The following is a 27521-nucleotide window of genomic DNA, read 5'->3' on the forward strand; positions in this document are numbered from 1 at the left end:
TGTTTGTGATGTCCTTAGGTTAGTTAGGTTTAACTAGTTCTAACTTCTAGGGGACTAATGACCTCAGCAGTTGAGTCCCATAGTGCTCAGAGCCATTTGAACCATTTTGAACCACTGTCTCTTGCAGGTTTGTGTTTAACTCGGTATGGCTTGCTTCATTTAAGCCGTAAAGTCAGCTGAATCCCATGCTTCAGTTATAACTAATTTTCGCTGCATTATATCCCATGTCGGAGTACCCTCAAACTTTTTTTTAGAAAAAAGGCGCTGAATATCAGTACCGTTTGAAGTCGAATATGGCAGGTCAGGAGTGAAGATCAAGATGACATCTTACTTTCTTCGTCGCGCACTTTTTTCATGGGTACAATGAGTCGATAATTTAGGGCTTGTGCGCCTGAAGTTGAAACTTTATCGTAAAAGTTAATTCGTTAGCGGACTGGTTGTCCAAAAGGGTTCTTTCCACTGCAAGGTCTGTTCCGTACCTGGACAAAGCTAACAGCCTTTGAGCTGTTGTCGGGTAGCTACTCCGTCGTTAGGAGTCGGCGATACCGGCAAGGGAATGGAGGGGTGAGTTAGCCGGACCCTACGTGTTTCTAAAGCTCGTTAATCTAAATTAAACCTGTAGCCAGGCCCACTAATTACGACTAACTGCTGGCCGATTAACGCTAACTAGCACCACCGCCATCTCCGCCGCCAGCCGCGCACGGGCGCAGCGAGCGACTCGCTGTTGTTTGCAGGGGCGGCGCAGAAGAAGAATGACTTGCGCTTCGTCACCGGTCGCCCTACACTGTCGCGCCCCTCGCGGGGAACGGGTGAAGCGAGCTGAAGGGGTATTACTGGCGTGGTGGGGTGGGTGGGGAGGGGCACAGAAAGGACAGGACACGGTGGGGTGAAGATCAGCCGGCGCTCAGTCACTCGGTCAAGGCCCTCCATCTTCGCAAAGGGCGTACGCGATCCGGGGGCTTTTTTTTTCGTTGGGCCCACAGATCTCTGCGCCCGTCGATGCCCCTTGGGAACAGCGCGTGTTTAATGGCAACACACACACACACACACACACACACACACACACACGTCTCCGAAGGTACGGAGTGTAACATGGGACGCATGCACTAGGAGTAAATGTAAATATATTGTGTAATCCTGCTACAAAGACTACAAACCAACAGAAATACCTAAATAAAGGTAACTTCGCCAAGTAAAACACCACGAAAAGCAGCCTCAAGTGGAATAACTTGATTTTAATAATATGAATAATCAGTCTTCGGCTGCACAAAGTTTTATTAACCAAACTTCTTAACTAGTTTCGGCAAATTAATTTGCCATCCTAAGAAGCTCATACAATTGAGCTTACATCGGAAAGCAATCGTGAGGAAAACTCTGGATGATGGAGTTCTTCGTTAAAGTTTTTACGTAGTCCTGTCAAGCAGTTGAAAAGTAACCTAAAGAAAGCGAAGATATGTTGACCAAAAAACCTTCACGTCATAAGCAAAATATTAAAAAACTAAGAGACATATGATGATTAGCATCAACAGAATGAATTATTTGAATACGCTTCAGAAGCAGTCAAATTTTGTAAATACTTGCTGGAAATACAGCAACCTACAGAAGACTGGAAAACTGCAGTTGTTGTCCCAGCATTTAAAAGGAGTGGACAGCAGAACGTGTGACATTTATCGAGGTATTAGGCTTTCGAACTCTGGAGACAAGATACACGGGAAAGTAATAAATACTTTAAAGATACTTTCAGACGCTTTTCTTACAAAATAACAGGATGGGTTTTGGATTGGAAGGTCTTGCCTACACAGCGTTTTTCCACCTAACCAAGTTATGGAAACCACAGAGAATCTGATCATTCCACACACATAGTCTTTACTGACTACGCAAAAGCTTGTGGTACAGTCAGGAGTTAAATTACGGAAATTTTAGAAAGAATAATATACGACGTGATCTATTATGTGTAATACGAAGTATTTTATGCACAACAAAATTTCTATCGCTTGAGCCTTGGCCTGCAGTTACGCAGGGTCAGCCATCGTTAATCGGATTTGGCATGTTAATGTTTGAGGGGTGGTCGGTAGCCCTTCCTGCCGCCACCCCGTACCCCCCCGGGACGGAACTAGTGTACCCCAACTGTCTGCGTCGAGTGTAATCCATGGAATAGTGCGAAAGTGTTCAGATGTCTGCGAGCCGTGTAACTAAGGCGGAACAGGGGAACCAGCCCGGTATTCACCTAGCGGGATGTGGAAAACCGCCTAAAAACAACATCCAGGCTGGCCGGCACTTCGGCCTTCGTCGTTAACACGCCGGGCGGATTCGATCCGGGGCCGGCGCGCCTACCCGCGTCCAGGAAGCAGCGCGTTAGCGCTCTCGGCTACCCTGGCAGGTTTTTATGCACAACAAAATCAAAGCATAAAAATGAAGTCCATTTGCGAGAAACACCTGTCAAGGAGTGAGAAAAGAGTGTCCATTATCGCCCACACTATTTAATGTATCCGCAGACGCCTTAAGGACATGGCAGGATAAAGTAGAGCATCATTGTAAGCTTAATAATAAAGTTACAAATACACTCCTCTTCACAGACGTTAAAAAAACTTGGCGGACTCACACGAAAACATACAGAGAACAATTTGGTCCATAAATAAGGAAGAAATTTTGTGTACTATGACAATATCGGAAGATGAAACTAATGATGGCATTCCACAGTAAGGAGCATTTAAGAGCAAAATTAATAGTGATAAAACGCTAGAACAAATAAATACTTTTAAACACCTGGGATGTAGGATGCTGTAAAGTACATCCAATAATCAACATTACAGATAGCAAAAATTTTAACAGTTGGTAGGTACTATAAATAGAACTCTTGTAAAAATGTCAGGAAAGAGACAGCACTAAAATTCTGTAACGTGATGGCAGTTCCGATTCTAATGTACGGGGAGGGACTTGACCCCTAACAGCTGATCTTGAAGCAGCAGAGATGAGGCTCTTTAAGACGGCTAGCTGGTTACAAAGTCATAAATGGGATGAAGAATAAATAATGAACTCAGAAATGAAATTGGCGTCCATAAAATATCAGAGTATAGAAAGAAACGGCATGAACACTTTAAGAGGGATATCAGATGAACAAATACTTAAATTAATGTACACAAATGTACTCAAGGGGGAGAAAAGTTGGGCGTCTTAAAAAGAGATAGAAGGATCAGGTGCAGCCTACCTGAAATAGAACAGCCAGCGATACCTAAACCAAAACTGGATATCATTATTATTATTATTATTTTTATTATTATATTTCGAAAAATACTAAAAATCATGCTATAGCCGAATGACCAACGAAGCCATATGGTCAATAATCTCCAAAAATTCAAAGATACCTTTCAGTCATACGCAGCACATCATGGGAAAATTATAGCAGACTGAAACTGAAACTAGACTTGACCTACTCGCACACATTGTGAGAACCGTGGGTGAAGGGTTACAGGCAAATTCCGTATGTCTAGATTTCCGGAAAACGTTTGAAACGGTGCGCCACTGCGGTTTACCAGAGATCCGAACATATGGAATAGGTTCTCAGATATGCGAGTGGCTCTAAGACTTTTTAACAGAAGCCTATATGATGTAATGGTCTGGGGACTGTTCATGGAGACAAAGGTATAGTCAGCAAGTGCCTTAGAGAAATGTGATAGGGCTGCCTATTGCTGTTCTTCATAGACATAAACCGTCAGACATTACCATGAGGGGTGAGGTACACGTACACACGTGGTTTCCGTTTTCAATTACGGAGTGGAATAGAGTGTGTCCCGACATGTCAGGCCAATAGATGTTCAATGTGGTGGCCTTCATTTGCTGCACACAATTACAATCTCTGGCGTAATGAATGTGGTACACGCCGCAGTACATCTGGTAATGTACATGTGCGTCAGTGAAAAAGACCAATAAAAAGGTGTTAGCATGTGGACGTAATGTGCTGTTCCAGTCTCTCCTGTACCTAAGGTCCATCACCGATCCCTTTGGATCCCTACGTAATTCGGTGCTCTCCGATACACACGATCGAACAGCGGAGGAGTGGTACTCAAGCGTCAACTTTAGGTTACAATATCTCCGGATGTAATTAACATTTTACAATGCAACAAACGACACTGATTACGTATTTGTTTATATGTTCAGATGTGCTAACACAACTAACGTGGCTCCATTTAAAAAAACGTAGGTTTGTGTTAAAAAACATACTTCCGCGCATTTTTGTATGGTTTGTATTAACCAATTACACTAGCCCCTCTCCTCACGTTCTGTCTGTGGAATCGATTCGTCAGTATTTGATGTGGTTTACGAAATATATCCAGCGGTAATGTTAGGTGACTCACCCTGTATATTCATATATCTGCCCTTGGAAAGGATACCCAACTCGTAAAATAAACAGTGCGTAGTGTAGCCGGGATTCAGTACTATTAACGTGGAAGCAACTTAAAAATCGTCAATAACTTTTCGATTATTCTCCTTCTCTACGAATGTTTCTCGTACTAGGATGCGATGCGGTGCCATTGCGCCTCTCCGTGACTTGGTTGGCGACACCATCTCTGGCTGGCTCCTTGAATTTGCTCACACAACGGCCTGATTTACCATTTTCGATGCCAATTAACCCGGAAACGGCGCAACATACCGAGGATTTTTCTGATACACTCTGTGATCAAAAATATTCGGACACCCCACAAAATATCCGTTTCTGATATTAGTTGTATTGTGCTGCCACCTACTGCCAGATACTACATATCAGCGACCTCAGTAGTCATTAGACAAAGTGAGAGAGCAGTATGGGGCGCTCCGCGGAACTCACGGACATCGAGCGTGGTCAGGTGATTGGGTGTCACTTGTTTCATACGTCTGTACGCGAGATTTCCACGCTCCTAAACATCCCCAGGTCCACTGTTTCCGATACGATAATGAAGTGGAAACGTGAAGGGACACGTGCAGTACAAAAGCGTACAGGTCGACCTCGTCTGTTGACTGACAGAGACCGCCGACAGTTGAAGAGGGTCGTAACGTGTAATAAGCGGACATCTATCCAAACCGTCACACAGTAATTCCAAGCTGCATCAGGATCCACTGCAAGTACTGTTATAGTTAGGCGGGAGGTGAGAAAACTTGGATTTAATGGTCGAGCGGCTGCTCATAAGCCACACATCACGACGACAAGTAAACGACGCCTCACTTGGTGTAAGAAGAGGAAACATTGGACGATAGATCAGTGGAAAAACGTTGTGTGGAGTGACGAATCACGGTACACAACGTGGCGATCCTATGGCAGGGTGTGGGTATGCCAAATGCCCGGTGAACGTCATCTGCCAGCGTGTGTAGTGCCAACAGTCAAATTCGGAGGCGGTGGTGTTATATCGTGGTCGTGTTTTTCATGGAATGAGCTTGCACCCCTTGTTGTTTTGCGTGGCACTATCACAGCACTGGCCTACGTTGATGTTTTAAGCACCTTCTTGCTTCCCACTGTTGAAGAGCAATTCGGGGATGGCGACTGCATTTTTCAACACGATCGAGCACCAATTCGTAACGCACGGCCTTTGGGGGAGTGGTTACACGAAAATAACATCACTGCAATGGACTGGCCTGCACAGAGTCCTGACCTGAATCCTATAGAACACCTCTGGAATGTTTAGGAACACCGACCTCGTGCCAGGCCTGACCGACCGACATCGATATCTCTCCTCAGTGTAGCACTCCGTAACGAATGGGCTGCCATTCCCCAAGAAACCTTCCAGCACCTGATTGAACGTATGTCGGCGGGAGTAGAAGCTGTCATCAAGGCTAAGGGTGGGTTAACACCATATTGAAATCCAGCATTACCGATGGAGAGCGCCACGAACTTGTAAATCATTTTCATCCAGGTGTCCGGATACTTTTGATCTCATAGTGTAGTTACTTGTCAGCAAAAGCTGCCCCGCAACACCCTTAAAAGCTTTTCAGACTGTTTCTGAGCATCTAGTATAGTCGCGTACAATAGTGCAACTCTCAGTTGACGCGTCTAGTACTGAATTCTGTGGTTCACCTATTTTAGTAAACTTGCTTTGTTATCAAATGTCGCTGATCCTTGGTGACCCTGTTCAGAACACAAGTGACGTAAATGATATAAAAACTTTGTTACTTTTGTAGATTTGAAATCGTAACATGTTGGAATTTTATTACGTGTAAGAAAACACGTAAGTGTGCAAAGTGTGACTGTGTGTCGGTCTGTGTCCTTCATCCATTCCGAGTTCGGTTCGGAAGCTGCTCTATTTTGTTCTACCATTCTTCCTCATGTATATAGTCCACAACAATGAACACATCTTGAATACAGGTCTTTCGTTGTTGGTAAAAGATAAAGACACTTACTCTGTTATGCAAGGGTAGGGTGGGCTAAGTTAGAAAATCGTTGATGTATTTTTGAGGCTCTGTTTGATTGTTAACACCAGCATTCCCAAACAGGAGTCATATGACTTAACAACTGTGTTGATGGCCCTTTTGGAAAAGGTAATTAAGCCATATCAAGTGGAAATGTATGATTGGTGTAGTACAGGGTGCCAAAAATGCTTGTTATAAAGCATTTGTCTACCACAAGATAACGTGGGGCAATAGATTCTTGTCATCACATTTATGCTATAGCAGACAATCTGAAATTTAATAGGAAAGGTTTTCCAAGTGCTTTCCTTTTGCAGCAACGAGTGTGCAGAGTCTTTAACTGAATTCCATGAATGAACTGCTGAATATCACCATTTTTGAGTGCACGGCTCTTTCTAGAAATTGCAGTATGAAAGTTCTGGAGTGTTGCAGGTGTATCTTTGAAGACTCCGTCCTTTAGATAATCGCAAAAGGAATAATCACATGGGTTGAGATCGGGACAATAAGGAGGCCAGTTCTGTTTTTTGACGTTCCCATGGAGATTGACGTGTGCCTCATCACTAAACCTGACCCTCAACGACTGTTCTTCCATTATCAAAGGCGTGAATCATCTCATTTGCAAAAGAATATCACTGCTCCACATCAGTGGCTTCTAAAAGTTGGCAGAGTTGAATTGTGCAAGAGAAAATGTTAATTTTCTGTTTTATGTCAGGAGAGACGGTCGTGACATCCTGAGCTGCTGTGTAGAATGTGTTTTTGATGTAGTCGGCTACTCATTGAATAGGTTTCGAACTCGTTCAACACTCTTCGGGATCTCAGTTGAGGCTGATCGTCAGAGTGACCCTGCCTTGAATCATGTACGGATCCAGTCTTTTCAAAACGTGTCATCAACCAATAACATAAAAAGAACCATCACAGAAAATCTGTAACAGAGGAGATTAAATTTTGTTGTCACCGTTAAACTTCCATTTCCGAACTGTAATCTCTCGGGGAAGTGGTCATTTCGGATGGAGCTGTTTGTGGATCAAATGTGTCATTGAATGTGCGTCTCACCATAACAATACAAGCAGAATTTGTATGAGGCATTGTTGAGTTAGCTATAGAATTTTCAGACCTACAATACAAAAATATCACAAAGAGACTCATTTAAGGCATGCGATTGAACCACAATAGACACAATTTTTTAACACCAATTTTGCGCTGTATGTAACAGCCACTGTAGTGTTCAGAAGTGTTGATAAGGAGGCAACAAATCTCAGTTGCCAACAGGCAATTGTAAGAGGAACTGTGCTATTCCACGTGTCATTAATCTTGTGTGTGTGTGTAAAAGTTAACATTTCTAGAATGTACACTGTATAATGAAAATATCTGGCAAATTAGGAAGGAGAACTTCTGTGAAGTTTGGGAAGTATGAGATGATATACTGGCGGAAGTAAATCTGTGAGCACGGGTTGTGATCCGCGCTTGGATGACACAATCGGCAGAGCTGTTGCTTATGAAAGTTTCAATCTGCCATGAAGTTACAATACATGAACTATTAGTAAGTTGTTACGTTAATGCACCTGTGTCTCCACTAAAATGCCTGATAATAATAATACACTCCTGGAAATGGAAAAAAGAACACATTGACACCGGTGTGTCAGACCCACCATACTTGCTCCGGACACTGCGAGAGGGCTGTACAAGCAATGATCACACGCACGGCACAGCGGACACACCAGGAACCGATGTGTTGGCCGTCGAATGGCGCTAGCTGCGCAGCATTTGTGCACCGCCGCCGTCAGTGTCAGCCAGTTTGCCGTGGCATACGGAGCTCCATCGCAGTCTGTAACACTGGTAGCATGCCGCGACAGCGTGGACGTGAACCGTATGTGCAGTTGACGGACTTTGAGCGAGGGCGTATAGTGGGCATGCGGGAGGCCGGGTGGACGTACCGCCGAATTGCTCAACACGTGGGGCGTGAGGTCTCCGCAGTACATCGATGTTGTCGCCAGTGGTCGGCGGAAGGTGCACGTGCCCGTCGACCTGGGACCGGACCGCAGCGACGCACGGATGCACGCCAAGACCGTAGGATCCTACGCAGTGCCGTAGGGGACCGCACCGCCACTTCCCAGCAAATTAGGGACACTGTTGCTCCTGGGGTATCGGCGAGGACCATTCGCAACCGTCTCCATGAAGCTGGGCTACGGTCCCGCACACCGTTAGGCCGTCTTCCGCTCACGCCCCAACATCGTGCAGCCCGCCTCCAGTGGTGTCGCGACAGGCGTGAATGGAGGGACGAATGGAGACGTGTCGTCTTCAAGATGAGAGTCGCTTCTGCCTTGGTGCCAATGATGGTCGTATGCGTGTTTGGCGCCGTGCAGGTGAGCGCCACAATCAGGACTGCATACGACCGAGGCACACAGGGCCAACACCCGGCATCATGGTGTGGGGAGCGATCTCCTACACTGGCCGTACACCACTGGTGATCGTCGAGGGGACACTGAATAGTGCACGGTACATCCAAACCGTCATCGAACCCATCGTTCTACCATTCCTAGATCGGCAAGGGAACTTGCTGTTCCAACAGGACAATGCACGTCCGCATGTATCCCGTGCCACCCAACGTGCTCTAGAAGGTGTAAGTCGACTACCCTGGCCAGCAAGATCTCCGGATCTGTCCCCCATTGAGCATGTTTGGGACTGGATGAAGCGTCGTCTCACGCGGTCTGCACGTCCAGCACGAACGCTGGTCCAACTGAGGCGCCAGGTGGAAATGGCATGGCAAGCCGTTCCACAGGACTACATCCAGCATCTCTACGATCGTCTCCATGGGAGAATAGCAGCCTGCATTGCTGCGAAAGGTGGATATACACTGTACTAGTGCCGACATTGTGCATGCTCTGTTGCCTGTGTCTATGTGCCTGTGGTTCTGGCAGTGTGATCATGTGATGTATCTGACCCCAGGAATGTGTCAATAAAGTTTCCCCTTCCTGGGACAATGAATTCACGGTGTTCTTATTTCAATTTCCAGGAGTGTAGTAATGATAATAATACTCAAATAAAAATCTGACATCAGGAGAACGCAAAGTTCGATGGATAACAGAACATCGCCAGAATCTAGGAATGTGTCTTAATACATAATAAAGATAATGGAAACGGGTTCAGAATAAAAGTAGGGGGACTGGTGTATCTATCTGACAAAAAAGTTAGAACAGCGCGAAGATTATTCTCGCCAGAAGGCGAGGAACAATGAGTTGCAGAAAGATGGAATACTGTCTAAAGTAGAAACAGAAGGCAGCTGAAGTATCGTACCTCACTCACATGCCGCTGAAACGACCAAGCGGGTAAAAATAGTTGTGGTAGTAAAACAGCCTCGTGTTTGTTGAGCATTTACGTGGGTAGTTCTTTGGCGTCGATGCAACCACGCTAGTCTTTTTCATGTCAGCTCCATATGTGCCCTTCAAACAATTGGTCATTCCAAAAGCCTAATCTACCCGTTGCTAACACACGGAATTATAAAGTAAGGTTCCATGACGAACGGGGAGGAACCAATGCTCATTCTAAAACATTCGCCATGGGTCAAAATAAAAACAAATGTCACGTGGGAGGTAAGATCGTGTCATAAATCTTTTGCACCCGAAAACATCTGGAGTTGTTGACAGTAAATAAAATGACATCTCTTTGTCTCTTGTAAGTGAATCATTTATTGGTCGTGTAGTTTAGAAACAGTTACTGCATGTACACCATCTGAAGTAGTAATACGACTGAAAAGTATTTCAGGGGTCTTGAGCAAATGGATGCGACCTAATAAAATTTTGATTTGAATGTCAAAAACGTTCAAATGGTTCAAATGGCTCTGAGCACTATGGGACATACCATCTGAGGTCATCAGAACTGAGAACTACTTAAACCTGGCTAACCTAAGGACATCACACACAGCCATACCCAAGGCAGGATTCGAACAGGCGACCGTAGCGGTCTACATCTACATCCATACTCCGCAAGCCACCTGACGGCGTATGGCGGAGGGTACCTTGAGTACCTCTGATAGGTTCTCCCATCTATTCCAGTCTCGTATTGTACGCGGAAAGAAAGATTGTCGGTATGCCTCTGTGTGGGCTCTAATCTCTCTGATTTTATCCTCATGGTCTCTTCGCGAAATATAGGTAGGGGGAAGCAATATACTGCCTGACTCCTCGGTGAAGGTATCTTCTCGAAACTTCAACGAAAGCCCGTACCGAGCTGCTGAGCGTCTCTCTTGCAGTCTTCCACTGGAGTTTATCTATCATCTCCGTAACGCTTTCGCGATTACTAAATGATCCTGTAACGAAGCGCGCTGCTATCCATTGGATCTTCTCTATCTCTTCTATTAACCCTATCTGGTATGGATCCCACACCGGGGAGCAGTATTCAAGCAGTGGGCGAACAAGTGTACTGTAATCTACTTCCTTTGTTTTCGGATTGCATTTCCTTAGGATTCTTCCAATGAATCTCAGTCAGGCATATGCTTTACCGACGATTAATTTTATAGCGTCATTCCATTTTAAATCACTCCTAATGCCTACTCCCAGATAATTTATGGAATTACCTGCTTCCAGTTGCTGACCTTCTATATTGTAGCTAAATGATAAAGGATCTTTCTTACTATGTATTCACAGCACATTACACTTGTCTACATTGAGATTCAGACTGAAGCGCCTAGAACCGCTCGGCCACACCGGCCGGCACAAAAAAGTACTGTAACTGCTAACGCATTCGGGTAGTCTCATGTCATTGACACAACTCCTGTGAATAAAATACCAGGTATTTTTTAATGATTTTTAGCTTACAACAGTGTGTACGCAGCAGACAAAAGCCAGTAACTGATTTGCTAGACGCATTTTCCATCACTGTGTTGAGGCATCATCAGTGGCGCGAATGTATATACATGCTTATCTATATGCAACACTTTCAACTTCAATTTTCTGCTATTGTACGCAAGAGTTAAACAGTTCCCACCTAGGGACCGTGGAATGGAGTGTGATGTTTGTGTTAGATGATGATGATGATGATGATGATGATGATGACAGAAGTGAGAGGGCGAAACGTGGTGCCGGCGCGTAGTCTACTCCTCGCGAACAGCACCAAGGGGGTGGCCAAGCTTAACGCCCCCATGCGATGGACGGATCATCAACAGGGTCACATGCCCTCACTTCCTGAGACACTGTGGAGAGGTTTCGTATTTAAACCGTTGGAGCAAAGTCTGGGATCGGGAACTTTACGCAACCAGCGCTCCTCCCCTCACCAACCAAATACTGGCAGTGAAATTTTTTCCCACCACCAGGATTCGAACTGGCTTACCCCTGGCTCGAGCGCCACCGTACATGTGTGTGTTAGCAACCCCGGCCATGGGGGCGAGCTATTACTCTGTACTGCTGATGAGGTTTTTCTGCTTAGTAGCACTAAATACAGTTTTCAACACAGCACGCAAACTGCACGCGTATTTTCTGAACGTAATTGATTATGGCAGATTATCGTATTCATTGTCAATTCTCGTACTGTCATGTTACGTTCTGCGCTGCTGGACTGAAACGAAGAGCATTAGATCTGGTTCTTCTTGGAAGGGAGCCAGACACGTGGTGTGACTTTTCCGGTCGTTAATGTCCTTCCTTAGGACTTTTTTCTCGACCCGTTGCACCGGACTCGGAGAAAGTGTCCGTTATCTCCGCATTTTCCTCTCTTCTATTTCTTCCCTTGCGTAGCCACATTCTGCCTGCCTTCCTCTCTTTCTCCGCTGCTGCTTCTTCCTTCTGGCGGAGGGGACACCCGGGTATTTTACTCTGTCCTGGTGGTTGCTTCCTTCCACTTCGGGCCCTTCTGGCGCTAGAAAAAAGTACTCTGGGGGGGGCGAGAACTCTTTCGCTCTCCTTCCTATCTTGTTTTCTAGTAATGCTGCGTATGCTCTGATCAGAACTAACCCGAATATCGCATTCGCCACTGCAGAAATTGTACCAGTTACTTACCTAGTCACCTGTTCCGTAGATAATCTGAACGGTTCTGTTATCGAAATGACGTGGAACGAGTCATTTTACAGCAAATCTAAAGTCAGTCTCCTTTTTGTAGTATTCTGTCACAGTAGCATACATCACTGATCTTACAGATCACACCCTGTCCTGGTTATTCAAGCGTTTTCTTGTACGTTTCTACGTAAAGGGGTGTTATCTGTTGCAGGATTTCCTTACGTTCAACATTGTTGGTACTGTTAAGAATCTAAAGATTTTTGAACCCACAACTTTGTTAAGTGCGTGTATCTGTTTTCGCCACCTAACATTCTAGTTTCAATGTCATCATCTCGGCTTTCTTGCCGCGCCAGTTCGCAGTCTGTTCGCGACGTTTCGTAAGAAATGTTCTCGCCTTCCGTCTTCTTTAAATATGTCAACTTCAATCTCCTTTCTGTAAGTAGCTACACAATTGTTCCGCACCTGTGATTAAAGAAAGACGAAACAACATTGTTTTTCTACGGTGGTTTGAGGATAACGCGAGTGATTTCGTAAATATCACTGAAGAAAAAAACTGCCGTCAGCCACACTTTTTGAGTGAATTTTTTGTTCCATATTCACTAATTTTGAGCCTGTGCCCATTATTAGATGACAGCGAATATTTTTCATACTAATTTCAAATTTTTAACCTTGGCCTAACAAAATATTTGCCGATTTGTCCATTACATAATGTTTGTATTACATGCACAGTCTGTACATTTTACTTACTTGAGGAGATCCTTTACCTGTAACAGTGCAGCTTAGAGCTGTGCCCCACTCACATGTGACAGATAATGCATGAGCTTGCGAGGTGCCGGGGCTAGCAGTGTATTTATCACGAAATTCTACTAGAATCCACATATGTAAATCATGCTCTAAGCCCCCCCCTATTCTAACTCCGACTTTTGCTGTTGCACAAGGATAAAAAAAATACGCGAACTGACTCTAATCAACCCTGCCAGTGGAGTAGAAGAGAGTTTGGCACCTGCAATAATTTAATTTGATAAATAAGTTAAATAAACAAAGGTTTCATTAGCATAGTGAGGAGTGATAGGGTTGCTCTATCGATTAACAGAATGAAAGTTCTGTCCAAAATAACAATATGATTTATTAAGACTAAACACAAATTAATAAACAAAAACACATGAATTCTAATTTATGATATATTAAATTGGCTCGAATTGGAGACTCATACAAACACTGTAAAGGTGAAGTTGTCCCTAAACTAGATCGTGAGGTTTAAGACGAAGTGGTATGTGGAGCCAATTCCTTGCCACTCAAATCTCAAGAGAGACACACCGCTAACCCAACAGTAATTGCTGCTACTCAAGACAGAACAAAGTTAGAAAAAGGCGAACAGGCGCGCTCTGCTGAGCTCTGATTATCACCTAGGAAAATCCCTGTCTGCCGGTGCTGCGGACATACATTACCGTCTTCTTGACTGCCAGGACACGATCTGGCGTACCAGAGCCGTTGGCTGGTTGCTTCGACGTCCTCGACCGAAAGGCGACTGCCGGCTCTCTAGAGCACCCGTACAGGCCGAACACACAACATTCCCGCCCCCACGGCAGTGGCCGTGGTTACGTTCCAATCAGCAACTCGAAAACCGGCGGAAATTCCACTCCATTGCCGGGGCACTACCATTCCACCAATGGAGATTCTTGGCGCCAATTTCTGTGCTGATTTTGCTCCGTCACGGAGCTATGCCCTGAGCAAGCCAATCACAGTCCTATTTTGCAGGAAGCGCGGGAATTTTCCCGCCACAGCTGCCTGGGTACATAAGTCATTCCCACGCCTCGCTGGTAGCCCGCCAGAAAGTGTTTTCGCTAAGCTTCTGCGAAGCAACGGAACCTCCAGCCCAGCCGCCACTTCCGGCTCCAAACGGGCGCGTCTCCTGACAATGCCGGCGTCCGGAAAGCATTCACTCGACCCCCCACGCCTGTCGGCCTACCCTTTCAAAGTCAGAAGAGCCCGCCTGTCACTGGACCACCCGGGTGACGAGAGACGCTGCATGGGAAGTCCGCGTGTGAAGGAATAGCAGCCCTCCACCGCATGCAAATAGAGAGGAGAGTCGTAAGATAGAAATATGAGAGGGGGCTCATGCCACCTCTCATAGCCCCTACGCCATTTTAGATTGTAATTGGTGAGCGGTTGGCTCACTTAGGAGCAAGGTAGTGAGTCAATCGCCCAAGAACAATCTCGCAACTGGCTCCACATGCCGCACTCTATAATGAAAATCACTGCAACTGAAAAATGCAGCTCATAGAGGGAGGATTATTTATGATGTAGCCAACTTCATCTTCTTAATATGGAACACTAACACTCATATCACACATCCATACCCAGGGAGCCCCTTCCAAACACCGATTCACGCAGACATTCACGCTCTAAATATGGCCCGGGCATCTGAGCCAAATATGGAGCAGTTTATTCTTTACAATCAGAGTTGGAGTGCTCCGCAATTAAATGCCCAAGATGTTACAACAATTTTAATCATTAAACTAACCTGAACTCACTCACACATGATACTATATAGGTTAACAATCTCTTTGTGAGCTTTCAGAATCTAGTTACAACCTCCGATTCATTCTGTCTCCCTGCAGCAAGAATAACCTTTACAAAATGTTCCCTGAACTGATGGTCCATTCACAATGACAGTGGTGGTATCTGCTTCAGTTTATGGGGACTTCAGGCACACTGTTCGCATACACACAACAATAAATACAAAATACAAAAAAAAACATGGTGTGGAGAACAATACAGTAATTTGTAATAAGAATTACAGTGTAAAACACAAACACATACAAGGTATAACATACATTACAAAACCAACACTAGAGAAAGAAATTTAAGAAAGAAAAGAAAAAAAAGGGTTCATGGGGCATCAAGTTGTGCGTGCACATTGCACAATGTTCACGACTGTGCTGAGAATGAGGCACTAAATCACATTGTTAGAAATATTCGAAGCACTTCACACATTACACCTTACTGACATCACATAAGGCTAAACGTCGGGTGTTGTTGCTACGTTGTTGCAACGGCAATAGGGTGTGCTGGAGCTTCTGCAGTACTCTGTTGAGCTTGCACCAAGACCCACGCATATGATCACGGTAGTATGGTAGGAAGACACAGTGATAGGCTCACCTCACGTCGATTAATTGTCTCTGAGATCTACTTGTTGGGATACATCACTAGTCTAGGTCTCTTCTCTCGCTGGACAGAACTTTACGTTTCCCAATATTGCAGTTCGACGAGGGATGATGGCACGTGGAGTGACTCCACAAGTGTGTGAGGTCATCCATACAGGATCGAACTAGAAGCGACTATTGTTAAAACCGCTCTCTAATAGAGAGGAGAAGTAAGAAATGAGACCATACATTTGTTAGTGTGGCACGATACTGCTTTGTGTATGCAGATCGGCCAATGCTAGTGAGTTGTAAAAACCCAAACAGGTGAGTATATAGCGTCCCTTTCTGTCCTGAGGCACATGAGGCGCAGATTCTGACACGATATGTGATCTTCTTCGTGTACTCACGACAACGTGGTCTGCCGCAGGGAATCCCTCCAAATGGCTGCCGCGTCTGGAGAGCTAGCAGGCTGTCACGTGTGGGTCGCGTGTCAGTGTCAACGGCCAGCCCCACTTTCGCTTGTGGCCCGGCGAGGGCTGTCTGCCGCCTAATCCCTCAGGTACACGGCCCCGTGCTGTCAGCTCGTAGGACCGGATGCTCTCGCCCTTCACGTCAGGTGGGGTGCTGACGCTCTTTTCTTGCAGGTAGCCGCAGACCTCTTGTTCCCGCTCCGGCTGGCCTCCGCATTGCCACGATCCCCGTCATCTGCACAATTCTTACAAAAATCTTATGCCTAACTTTTTCCCATGACCTTCTATGTTATAATAAATTTACATAATGAAACATTGATGGTCTGTCATTTCAGACACTCTTATTTTACTTTTATAGTTATTAATCTATGGCAATCATTATAACATCTAATCTAGACATGGAAATAATTTATTTTGATATATGTGTAGAGACCGATCTCAGTATGTACATGGTGTGTGATAACTGATGCTTTGTAATGGATGAACAACTAAATGTGCGGGCCCGCACTAATATTACTATTAATTATATAGATCGACAGTAGACATGCTCAAGAATTAACTACCATATGCCAACGATCTACATTCTATGTCTTCTAAATAAATTATATTATTATGCAGGCTGAAGGTTTACTGAGCTATAAAGAACATGCAACTATTGTACGTTCGAACATGCAACTATTGTACGTTCGCTCGCCGGTCGTCCCTCCATCTCGGGTCTGTGGTTTCATGACCTGAAAAATAACATCCCAACAGGCGCGCGCCAAACACAACACTTGTGGTAGAAAACCCCCACAATATTAATCTAGTTATTGTAAAAAATCCTAAAGTTTAATTTATCGTAGAATATGGTACTCTATTATTATTATTATTATTATTATTATTACTTTTTATATATATATATATACAATACTCTTACATAATTCCTGTTACGTTGAGATGTCTCGCTGCTCGCCGCTATTGACGACAGTGATGTGCGCGCCGTACGACATGGCCTCCGAGTTCTCACTACGCCTCACTGAAACTCCAGAGACTGGGTTAGCCATGGCTATACACGACAATAAATTTATAGTTGCAACTTCCTTCTCTATCTGATGCGGTTTTCGGGATCAAAGCACACCTTTCCAGAAGCAATGTAATATGACCAAGCCAGGGGTGGTTCCTGTTGAGGATTCAGTCGCCCAACACACGCCAGCTACACAGTATGTCACGAATATCCAAGTATAAGTCCCTGGTTATTCATCTGTGACAGTCGCGAGCAGCACGCTAAATCCCCAACCAGCACATTGGCATGGTAGGCTTTATGCTCGCATTTCTCTCGTCTAGGGCACCATTGGAGTCAAACGCTCACAGGATCACCCCGACTTGCAAGACAACGATGCTGGCGCAGCTCTGCAAAAAAAACTATACTGCCCATATTCATCCTCGAAATCACGCAATATACCACAATCTTGCCGTGCACTGACGCGTGCCAGCAAGCATTGGTATGAACGTTTCACGAACTGGTTGTGGCCGCTATTGAGCGTATCACGACTTCTCAGAACGCTTCTAAGAGCACGTTCTTGTATGCGCCCGTTTGTGCGACGTCTCGTCACTCATCTTTATCCCTTAACATGGACACCAGATAGGAAAGGACAAAAACATTGCTCATGGAAAGGTAGTCCCTCTTATCGCAACGACAGAGGAGATCCCGAACATAGACAAAAAGTTAACAGCAGTAAATTCTTAAGCGAGAAAACGCAGCGTGTTAATACTTTAACAATCTTAATCTATTAATGCAACGATTATTGTTCCCCGAAGAAAGGTTCATATCTTTGCCTATTCTAATATGTACACCACTTAAACTACTATTATTCCACGAACTTCTTTGTGTGAGAGAAGTGGTGGAGTCCTATGGACTAGCGTCAATCCCTTCTTAGACTCCCCCTCCTCTGACGTGCATTAGGATTTGGAGGTCTAATTTCTATCTCCCGGTTCTCCTGTTGTCCTTGATTTCGCTCTCTCCAATTACGGTCGCTTTGCCGTTCGTCATTCCTCCTGTCCCAGATTGCTTGTCTAGATTGACCCTGTTCCCTGACGTTTTGGTTTCCGTGTCTCTGGTTTCCATAACCTTGAATAGCGTAACCTTGATTTCCGTAACCCTGGTTTCCTAACTGACCAGTGCGATTATGCGATCTGTTGTCGTCTTCCATTGCTGGCCCGTGGTATTTGTTATTTTGCGCCTTCTTCCTGTCCTTTGCGTCTTGTTTATCGAAGACTACTTCGAGTTCGCGCAGTAGACTCTTGAATGCATCTATGTCAGATCCACACTTCCCGACAAGTGTCTGTTGATACCTAACTGGCAATTTGGAAAAGCAAAATTTAATGATTTCTCCGTTGCTATATGGACTATCTAAAAACTGATTCTTCTTGAGTAAATCATCAAAAAATTTGGTTGCGCTCCTATGCCCGGACACTTCCAGTTCAGGACAAAATATTATTTCCTCTTTAATCCTGTCTTGCGTTTCCTTTGACCAGTAGGTCCGCAGGAATGCACCAACAAATTCCTGATAAGTCCGACACGTCGCTGCCACGCCCCGCATCTTTTCCGCAGCTTGGCCTTCGATGTGTCCACACATGAATTCTAATTTGGCCTGGGTTGGCCATGACGACGGTAATGAATTTGTAAATTGCATCACCCAGCTCTTCGGATGCATCGACCCTCCATTATCTTTGAATTTCTGGAATTTTAGTATCGACAGGAAGTGATTGTGATCAAAATTCTGTCCGATCCTCGCACTGGTGTTGTCACTCGTTTCCGATACTTGCACGTCTGCTGAGTGTCCTGATCTATCTTGCCGATAACTGTGATGTGCTACGTCTGTATCACAGTGGAAGTGGCATTCAGCATTCGCTCTTCTAAGTGGGCTGCAATTATTGGAGCTATTACTCTCTGTTTCTGCGTGTGCATTGTTAGTTCCGCACTCTGTCACTGGGCTAGAGCACGGCGGGCTTTTCCTCGGAGATACAATTCTGTGTACTCCATCATTGGTATCCGAACGCGCAGTGCTCGTGTGCCCGTTTCGCTCTAGTGTTGCTATCCGACTCTCTACTTCTTTCATTCGTTTCGTGATGTTCGTAACCACAATATTACCTTGAGTCTTTAAGAATGCTAGGGATTTTGAGTGGGATTGTGTTGTACGTCGCAAGCGACCTGCGAGTTGAGAAGTTACTTTTGCGATTTTCATTGCCCCTGTTGCTGCCGTTTTGGCTAGGCCTGCTACTTTTTGTGCTACCAATGACATTTGTTTGGCTTCTCCACATTCTTTCTTTATTGTTAGTAATTCCCCACGAATTTTCCCTATATGCGAAATTATTGCCTGAGTGTCCTTCTTACGCTGTTCGTCAGCTTCTTCCTTCTCCTTCTTGCGTTGTTCGTCAGCTTCTTCTTTCTCCTTCTTGCGTTGTTCGTCAGCTTCTTCTTTCATTGATCGTAGGAAGCTCAGTATTGGGTTAATGTCATCAATTTGATCCTCGTCACACATGGGTGATGTAACTCTGGACACCTGGGCGCTAGAGCTCTGACGTGGCCGAGCTGGCCCCTGTCTGCTCTCGTTCGTTTGATTATAAACTTCTGCTACCGTCTCGACCTGTGTAACTGTCTCTGTTTCATCCTCTACCTCACTATCATAATCACGGCCGCAACGCTGCTCTAAGATCGCGTCCAAATCACCTTCCTCATCAATGACCCTGGCGTCCTGTCCTGCTAAAAATGTGCCCATCTCATCTCCGAACCTATTCCCGTCAGTAAACTGCCCCTTATCCATTATTCTATCCTCTTTTGTTTTAGCTTCGATCGATAATAGTCGTGCCTTACTTCTCGTTATCATTCATGAAAAACAAATTTATCTAGAATGCACAATTAAATTAATCTACTCCATATATTTTTACACATAGACATAAAATTTCAACAACGCTGTTCCAACGCTGTAATCGCAAACACAATTTGATGTGGTACAGAAACCGCACACAAATCCGACAAAGTGCGATGTGGTACGGACACCACATCAACGAAACACAAAAAACAATGAACAAAAAAAATATATACACTGAAAACAAAAACTGTAATCATGCGCCGCTACTTAAAACTAAACGCGGAACTACCAGAAAAAAAACTTGGGTATTAATCAACAAAAAAAATTAGAGAAAAAAAATTTGAATGTTCGTACTAAGAATACTGTTTGTTAATCAGTGATTCTCAGGAAAGATCCGAGGCTAAGGGTCGCCATATTATGCGAGGTGCCGGGGCTAGCAGTGTATTTATCACGAAATTCTACTAGAATCCACATATGTAAACCATGCTCTAAGCCCCCCCCCCCTATTCTAACTCCGACTTTTGCTGTTGCACAAGGATAAAAAAAATACGCGAACTGACTCTAATCAACCCTGCCAGTGGAGTAGAAGAGAGTTTGGCACCTGCAATAATTTAATTTGATAAATAAGTTAAATAAACAAAGGTTTCATTAGCATAGTGAGGAGTGATAGGGTTGCTCTATCGATTAACAGAATGAAAGTTCTGTCCAAAATAACAATATGATTTATTAAGACTAAACACAAATTAATAAACAAAAATACATGAATTCTAATTTATGATACATTAAATTGGCTCGAATTGGAGACTCATACAAACACTGTAAAGGTGAAGTTGTCCCTAAACTAGATCGTGAGGTTTAAGATGAAGTGGTATGTGGAGCCAATTCCTTGCCACTCAAATCTCAAGAGAGAGACACCGCTAACCCAACAGTAATTGCTGCTACTCAAGACAGAACAAAGTTAGAAAAAGGCGAACAGGCGCGCTCTGCTGAGCTCTGATTATCACCTAGGAAAATCCCTGTCTGCCGGTGCTGCGGACATACATTACCGTCTTCTTGACTGCCAGGACACGATCTGGCGTACCGGAGCCGTTGGCTGGTTGATTCGACGTCCTCGACCGAAAGGCGACTGCCGGCTCTCTAGAGCACCCATACAGGCCGAACACACAACATTCCCGCCCCCACGACAGTGGCCGTGGTTACGTTCCAATCAGCAACTCGAAAACCGGCGGAAATTCCACTCCATTGCCGGGGCACTACCATTCCACCAATGGAGATTCTTGGCGCCAATTTCTGTGCTGATTTTGCTCCGTCACGGAGCTATGCCCTGAGCAAGCCAATCACAGTCCTATTTTGCAGAAAGCGCGGGAATTTTCCCGCCACAGCTGCCTGGGTACATAAGTCATTCCCACGCCTCGCTGGTAGCCCGCCAGAAAGTGTTTTCGCTAAGCTTCTGCGAAGCAACGGAACCTCCAGCCCAGCCGCCACTTCCGGCTCCAAACGGGCGCGTCTCCTGACAATGCCGGCGTCCGGAAAGCATTCACTCGACCCCCCACACCTGTCGGCCTACCCTTTCAAAGTCAGAAGAGCCCGCCTGTCACTGGACCACCCGGGTGACGAGAGACGCTGCATGGGAAGTCCGCGTGTGAAGGAATAGCAGCCCTCCACCGCATGCAAATAGAGAGGAGAGTCGTAAGATAGAAATATGAGAGGGGGCTCATGCCACCTCTCAAGCTAGACTTGCAAAGAATACATAAAGTAGACATACTAAATTTCCCTGGAAAAGAGTGCAGGTGAATCTGTTGGAAAACTGAAAATGCTGGGCCACATTCAGACAGACCTGTTGGAAAATTGAGAGAGCAACTGAAGTTCCGAAAGCAAATCTACCTACAAAATTTCACCAAACTCCAATAATTTATGTTGATTGAATATGTATGCTGCCACAGTCAGAATAGTTAGTCAAAACAAAAAAAAATGTATTTTATTGGAATATCGCCACAGTTTTTAAAAACTGACGCTAAGACGTAGAATTTTTGTAACAATAACCATGATAACTGTAGAGGTGTTCCATTATAGTACTTTCTTCTTTTTTGATACAGCCAATCAAATTACCAACTGATATCGTGCAGATGTAAACGTGAGACACGTCAACACACGTGTCCACCAGCTTGCTTTTCGGCTGCCTCATTGTTCAGGGTTTCATTTATCAAAGAAGGGGTCCTCTAAGCTAGAGTGTGTAAAGTAAGACTTTGCCTCAAGTAAGTGACATCTGTAGACCTTTCATATAATGTAAAAGCTTTTGTAAGCAACAGAGTTTAGAATATTCTACTACAGGGCCAAAAAGTGTGAAATTTGTACGAGAAATCGTCGCTACCCTCAGACGATATACCTAGGCCCACAACAAGTTAAGGACAAATAATTCTGCACGTCCTTTTATCACCGCTGTGGGTCATTAATAAACTTGTTAATCTTTTTTTTATTAACGTGTTTCGGACATGACCGATCTGAATATGAGAGAAAACATTGCTAAAGAGTATTGTGTCAAGATGTATCTGTGGTAACATTGGTGATCAACTGGTAGGACAGATAATACGTCACATGATAGTGAAATTTAGCAAGCGATCTAAAGCGGATAGCGGAAGTCCTCATATAATGGTGGCGGGCATTCTGCCTTCCTCTTGTCACACTTTGAATGGTGAAATAAATAATTCATAAAAAACGTATGGTTGGTTCCAGTTTCTTCATTAATGATATTTAACAAAATACAAACTTTCGTCTTGTACAGTATCGACTGTATGGGCTTTCTTATTATGTTCTCGTACTCTGATAAATCCCGAAGGTAAAGCTCTACACCATCTCCTTCACCTTAAGAGTTTTTAACTAATAGAGCTCTGTACTGAGACAGCCTTTTTATTTGGAGTGTTGAATGGCAGCTTGCTCTAAATGTAGAAAAAACGCAAGTTAATACAGATAAGTAGAGAAAAAACAAATCTGTAATGCTCGTATACAGTATTATTAATGGTGTGCTGCTTGACACAGTCGACCCGAATAAATATTTGTGCGTAACGTTGCTAAGCGACATGAGATGGAAAGAGCAAGTAAGGTCGGGAGTACGGAAACGCAAATAGTCGACTTAGATTTATTGGTAGAATTATAGGGCAGTGTAGCTTATTTATAAAGGAAGACCCGCGGAGAGAGTACTGATTTGACAAAGTTCTCGATTACCGTTTGTGTGTTTGGGATCCCCCACCTTGTCAGATTAATTCGGTGCTGGCGAGCTGCTAGTTTCAATCAACATGCGAGATTTACGAACATGCTTCTTGAACTCAGATGTTAATCTCTCGAGGGAAGACGACGGTTTTTTCGCGGAACACCGTTGAGAAAATTTAAGAGGACAGGCAATGGGCAATGGCGGCTGACAGCAGAACGATTCTGCTGCCGCCAGCGTAAGTTTCGCGTAGTAAAGACCACAAAGACGTGATAAGAGAAAATAGGGCTTGTGCGGAGGCATACAGCAGCCATTCCGCCCCCCCCCCCCCCTACCGCTCCATTTGCGAGTGGCACAAGAAAGAAAATAACCTAGTAGTGATACTCGGTTCCCCACCCCATCCCGATTATGCAACGTTTGGTGGCTTGCGGAGTACGTATGTAGTAGGTATAGAATATTGTAATTTCGTATTTATTTTTTCTATACAATTGGTCGGATTTAAGTAATGTTATTATGATGCATATTCGGTACAGCTTGTAGTAATGTGTTTCTAAATGATTAGAATATTCTCTGAAGTCGATACCTCAAAGTTATTATCAAATTACTATTGGGATCCTAATTCATATTAAAAAAGTTGTACAACTTAAAAGGAATTAGTTACAACATTTAATCAGTCACTAAAGCTATTTAGCTACAACAATGGATCAGTCACTAAAGCTATAGATATCGTTATTGGAACTTTGGATGGCGATTTAACAAACTCATGTATTGCACCATTTTTAACATGCATTCCTCCTCTTCAAACAAAAGCTTTTAAAATTGTGATAAACAGCAATTCCGATGTACGCCTGTGAAATTATGCAAAGATCGTAGGGTAAATTACGATTTTCTTTTATGTCGATGCAGATGAAATTCGTCAGATAATTATTCCTCTGGGCAAAAGGAAATTGCTTCTAAATCATGTATGTTTGAAAGTCTGCTCTTTATAGCGTTCGGTGATAAACGGCAGAACCTACGTTTTTCATGGTGACACTCTTTTAAATGATAAATGAATATCTCCTACTTTCTGCCTGGTTTTTGTTATTAATCGCAGTAATTACACTTTCCTTGTGATGTGAAATTAAAATTGAAAATCTTCGGAGGGCGTTTGATATTGGCCCATCGATTCGACGTCAAACGGAATCGTGTTGGCATTAATCTTTGGTAGACAATTTCCTTTCTGATGTTCCATTGCAATGACGGATTTTTCGTTTTACAGTTTAATTCATTATGAGCATGTGGGAGAACGAATGTAATATAATTTTACAAAAAGATTACGTTGCGAATGAAATACATACAGTACAGGTGTAGTATTCTACAACTTGTAGAATGTTACACAAGTTTTGTGTTTCTCATTTAGAATGTATGAAATATTCTACCAAGAACCGACGGAACAGTCAATCAATATGAAAAGAGTAATTCAAATTTTCAAAATAGACAAAAGATGAAAAATAAAGGCAACCCTGACAACTTGTGTTGTGACATATGAATCCACTTTCATACTATATTCAAATGGTACCACGAGATTGTTTTAATGTCTACTTTCGTGCGTGTCCGTTCACGACTTCACTAAAATGTTCCTTCGCAGACCGTTAATGTAAGACTGCCATAATTTTTCAATAAATGTGTATTATTATGTTCAACTTGACTGACGTAGCAGCACTAAATAGGAGATCAAGCATAGATGGATTCATTGTAGACTGCAGCAATAAGCGTTTGCAACTTATGTTTAATAACGTGGAACTCTCTTTTATTTTCGGTTTGCCTTATAACGTGCGCAGATGTAATTTTTATTTCATGTAAATACAGTTCCTGATATTTGTATATTCAGTTCTCATTTCTCTAATAGCATCACACATATGCCTTCCACGTGTTAAGAAAATACTTTTACTTCATTCGTAGGCAGATTTTTTTGAAGCCTGTGTGTCAATGGCAGTCCTAGAACACGTCGTAACATATTAAAAAATTTTAAAATAGAAAGCATCGTGTGAATTTCATGTCTTTAAGTATGAAATTTACTAGACCAGAGGGACTGTATTGTTATGAAGCAATACTGCCACATCGTCCGAAATTAGCCAACCGTTCTGACATAACTGACCTAGACAATTCTAGGTGCAGGAACTGTATGATGAACGTTGGTGTTCAGAATAAAAGAACTCACCTGAACTACACATAAATAGGTATGCCGAACAAATGGAACTAGCATAGACAATAGCGTTTTACACCTTTTTGTCAAATACGAAAAATACCAATCATAATTCCATGCAGAGTGGTCACACCTCCCGCATAGCATATGTGGGCAAGAGAACTGTATTTCCTAGGAGAATACCATAGGCTTTTGCAGAAGGCTGCAATAACTGGAGTAATGACAGTCTGTAAATTAGCGGGAAACTGAAATTAAAAGTGAAAATACTGTCCCTTGGTTTTTCCTTCAGTAGTTCAATTTTCTGCTGTAAACCACACTATTGTATATGAAATACTAATAATTAACACAACAATAATTGCACTAATGATTTCTTTATTTTAATTATTTTCATGTAATTGTAAATGATATTGTAACGAATGTTTTCTGATACGCCTCCTCTCGTTCTCTCTAATGGTTTATAATAGTCTAATATTTGAATGAGGCCTATTCGACCTTCTGTAGACTGAGACATATCATATGAATTATTAATAACATAAACTCTTCTAATTATTCAGAAAATATTGAAGACAGACAGAGGTATTCAACGAATTAAGACATTTGTTCCCAAAACCTCAATTTTTTGAAAGAGCGCTCGACAATTCTGACATTGAGGGATAGCTTAAGTCACGATTTTGAACGACATTTTTCGTGGCGTGTAATAATTATAATGACCATGACTGTGTTCACATAGCAGATTCACCGGCGTGACCACGAATACTAGAAGCAAACCTCTCTATGTTGACAGTTCGTTTGGTCAGCATGTTCGCAAACACACTGCCAATTTTTGCGGAAGATTCAAATCCGAGCTATAAATTGAGTCATATACGCTGACCTACTTAACAAAAACTGTCGACAACCTAGGACAAAGGTCGACAGCTTTGGACAAAGCACATCGTTCTAATTTGATTATGCTGATCACTTATGGTCGTATCTATTACATGGCGTGTTTCTCAGTTACTAGAAATCCTAGGACGCTGGTAGGTATTAATGATCTGTACCGTGACCCACGTCCACACAGGTATCATTTTCTTTTTTCACGAACGAACATATAAAAAATATGTTCCAACTTACCTGTTTAATAGAGGGATAATTTAGCGTGATGCAGAAAACGTTAAATTTGGGGTCATCTGCATAATGTTCTAACAAGTCTTAATGCAAAATGTAGTACTGCAAAAGGGTGTTCGTCACACTATGCAGGATTTAACAATTCGTAAGGGGAATAAATACGATTCTTTACATGTCAATTTCAGATCATCTTCAGATGATACGTTACCCATTTAGGAATAACTTAATTATTCGTTGCCTGTACCGTGCTTACAAAATTGCGTTAGTTCATTGTGATAAATTTCATTTTCCTGGCTACTGCGTTAATACTGTGGCTGATTCAGAAACGATGGTGAGATTGTGAAGTATTATTGTATAAGAGACGAAGAGGAGTCGAAAGGCGCAAGGAAAAGCACATAAAATGAATGTGTGTGTGTGCGTGCGCGAACGCGCTCCTGCATGAGCGAGTGAGAGAGAGAGAGAGAGAGAGAGAGAGAGAGAGAGAGAGAGAGATGGGGGTGGGGGAGAGTATAAAACTATTTCCTCATAAATTCATGGTATAAAGCGGTATACTATTAATAATGGAAAAAGTGCGAGGTTTCGAACTGTAGTAGTGGTAGCTGTTTATTTATAACTTACACAAAACAGAGAAAGGTGTCAAAGTTTTACTGTCCTACAGAGTAGTCACCAGCGTTGTGTGTAAGCCGTTGTCAGCTATATGGAAGTCGTGGGATACCCTTAGCTGCCCTAGTTGTGCTGATAGTTCGAGTACTCTCCGGTCTTAGGCACTTCTGACTTCAACTTGATTCGTAAATTGAAGTCACCGCAAGATGCGTGACGGAGGGTATCTTGTACAATTATTACTCATTCCCTTTTCTGTTCCACTCGCAATAGAGCATCTTGACAACGGGTTATATACAGTGCTTGTGGTTAGTTTTAGAACATCAAGACTTTGAAACATTTGGCAGTTTTGTAGAAGATGTTATTAAACAATTGCTACTATTTAAGTTCCAATTCTCGTATGAGTTATTTAACTTTGAACGGACAACTGACGTTCAACTGATAAGTGACTTTACACTTGAGTCTGCAATTTTTGTTGCAATGTGTACAGTTAAATTGTGTGATTAAGTGAAAAATAGCCAATTCGCAGAATTGTAAATTTGTGCAAAATCTCTTTAAATTAATAGTAACGAGACTGCTAAACTTCTGCCTTTCAGTGAGAAAC

The 27521-nt window shown here is 43.3% G+C and overlaps 1 protein-coding gene across 8 annotated transcripts in view; it reads left to right on the forward strand.

Moving 5' to 3' along the window:
• Window positions 1-27521, forward strand: part of LOC126262260 (uncharacterized) — a 232410-nt gene that overhangs the window by 135626 nt on the left and 69263 nt on the right. The window contains exon 1 of one of the 8 annotated variants that reach the window (XM_049958755.1): window positions 15928-16061. The exons of the other annotated variants lie outside the window; for them this stretch is intronic. The gene's annotated coding sequence lies outside the window, so the exon portion shown is untranslated. Of the gene's footprint in view, window positions 1-15927; window positions 16062-27521 lie in introns of those variants that run through there. 8 annotated transcript variants of the gene reach the window in all.

Source organism: Schistocerca nitens, chromosome 6 (genome assembly GCF_023898315.1).
Source record: "Schistocerca nitens isolate TAMUIC-IGC-003100 chromosome 6, iqSchNite1.1, whole genome shotgun sequence".
In the NCBI taxonomy this organism is placed as follows: Eukaryota; Metazoa; Arthropoda; class Insecta; order Orthoptera; family Acrididae; genus Schistocerca; species Schistocerca nitens.